Below are 2,697 nucleotides of genomic sequence, written 5' to 3' on the forward strand. Positions count from 1 at the left end.
TAGGAATATATAGCTCAAGAGTTTTGACAATAAAACAAACTTAAGTATTAGTACCTGATAAGGAAGCTGACTTTGATGATACACTGCCTCATTAGTCCGCTATCCTTATGAAGCCCAGCGATCCACTCAGGGGGCTGAAAGACCTCTAGGAGCTGTCATATCTGGGGTGAACACCCCTATAACAGGACCTCAACAATACCATTGATCTGGGCGCTCTCAAGAAACAAGTTTGACCACCCGCCAAATCAAAAGATTGCGGAAGACTATCTCAGTCTCCACATACAACCCAAAAAACAATAGTTAAGAGAAGAAAAAAGGTATTGGGATTAAGGGAATGTAGTGGTAGAACCTTCACCCACTACTGCACTCGCTGCTACGAATGGTCCCAACGTGTAGCAGTCCTCATAAAGAGTCTGGACATTCTTTAAATAATGTGAAGCGAACACAGATTTACTCCTCCAAAACGTTGCGTCCATAATACTTCTAAGGGATCTATTTTGCTTGAAAGCCACTGACGTTGCCATTGCTCTGACTTCATGAGTTTTAACTTTCAATAATCTCAGATCATTCTCACTTAATTGAGTGTGCGCCTCTCTAATTAAAAGTCTAACAAAATATGACAAGGCATTTTTCGACATTGGTAAGGAGGGCTTTTTGACCGAACACCATAAAGCCTCTGAATTACCTCGCAACGTTTTGGTTCTGTCCAGATAAACTTTAGAGCTCTTACAGGGCACAAGACTCTTTCAATTTCATCACCAACTACATCCGACAGGTTGGGAATCTCAAAAAATTTAGGCCATGGATGAGATGGTCGCTCATTTTTGGTCAAGAAACCAAGCTGTAAAGAGCATACTGCCTTATTGGAGCAGAAGCCAATACTCTTGCTGAAGGCATGCACTTCACTAACTCTCTTTGCGGTAGCAAGGCTCACTAAAAAGAGAGTTTTGAGAGTAAGGTCTTTGAGAGAGGCTGAGTGTAGAGGTTCAAATCTTTCAGAAATGAGAAACTTAAGGACCACATCCAAGTTCCAAGCTGGAATAATAATTTGACGCTCCTTGGAAGTCTCGAAAGACTTGAGAAGGTCTTAAAGATCTCTATTGTTAGACAAATCCATGTTTCTGTGTCTAAATACTGCAGCTAACATGCTTCTGTAGCCTTTAATAGTCGAGGCAGAAAGGATACTGTTATTTCTAAGATGAAGCAGGAAGTCTGCGATTTGTGCTACAGTGGTATCGGATGAGAAAACAGAGGAGGACTTGCACCAATCTCTAAATACCTCCCATCTGGATTGGTAGATCCTGATGGTAGAGGATCTCCTTGCCCTCGCAATCGCTCTAGCTGCCTCCTTCGAAAACCCTCGAACTCTAGAGAGTCTTTCGACAGTCTGAAGTGCGGGGAGGCTTTAATGGAATCTTTTTATGTGAGGTTGACGAAAGAGATCCATCCGCAATGGTTAACTTCTTGGAATGTCCACCAGCCATTGATGTACCTCGGTGAACCATTCCCTTGAGGGCCAGAGGGAAGCAACCAACGTCAACCTGGTCCCTTCGTGAGAGGAGAACTTCTGAAGAACCTTGTGACGGATCTTGAAGGGAGGAAAAGCATAAATTTCCAGGTGAGACCACACCAGTAAGAACGCGTCTATGTGGACTGCCTCTGGATCTGGAACTGGAGAGCAGTAAGCAGGAAGCTTCTTCGTCAATGATGACGCGAACAGGTCTATGGTAGGTCGACCCCAAATCCTCCATAGTTTTTCGCACACTTCCTGGTGAAGCGTCCATTCCGTGGAGACGGCTTGTCCTCTTCTGCTGAGAGTCTGCTATCACATTCTCTTCTTGAACAAATCTCGTAAGAGGGGAGATGTTTCTTTCCCTTGACCAAACAAAAAGATCCCTTGCGGTTACGAAAAGGGAGTGCGGGTGGGTCCCTCCTTGCTTTGAGATGTAGGGTAATGCCGTGGTATTGTCTGCGTTCACCTGTACCACCTTGTTCCGAATCAAACTTTCGAAACTTTTCAAGGCCGCATAGACCACCAGAAGCTCCTAGTGATTTATATGAAGCCTCTCCTGATCTTTAGACCAAAGACCTGAGCATTCTAGTCTGTCCAGAGTTGCTCCCCAACCCAAGTCCGAGGCATCTGAGTACAACACATGGTCTGGGTTCTTGGGGGCAAGCGAGAGACCCTCCTGACGCCTGAGGTTGTCGTCCCACCAATTCAGGCACGTCTTGACCGAGTTCGAGAGAGGAATGGAAATCGCCTCCAAGCCCTTCTCCTTGTTCCAATGTTGGTTGAGATGAAACTGGAGAGGGCGAAGGTTGAGCCTTCCCAGGGAGACAAACTGTTTCAGTGATGATAGAGTTCCCAAGAGGCTCATCCATACTCTTACAGAACAACTGATCTTCTTCTGAAATTGATGAATTTTTAACAGAGCTTGCTCTAACCTTGTGGGCGATGGGAAAGCCTGAAAAACTCAACTCTGTATCTCCATCCCCTAATATAGAATAGTCTGGGACGGAGTCAGTTTTGACTTCTCTTTGTTCACAAGAAGACCTAATTCTTTGGCTAGGTCAGATGTCCAAATGAGATCCTTCAGACAGCGGTTTAATGACGATGCCCTGATTAACCAGTCTTCTAAATAAAGGGAGGCTCTGATCCCTGACGAATGTAGGAAGCTCACTACATTCCGCATGAGC

The sequence above is a fragment of the Palaemon carinicauda genome, chromosome 5 (genome assembly GCF_036898095.1).
Source record: "Palaemon carinicauda isolate YSFRI2023 chromosome 5, ASM3689809v2, whole genome shotgun sequence".
In the NCBI taxonomy this organism is placed as follows: Eukaryota; Metazoa; Arthropoda; class Malacostraca; order Decapoda; family Palaemonidae; genus Palaemon; species Palaemon carinicauda.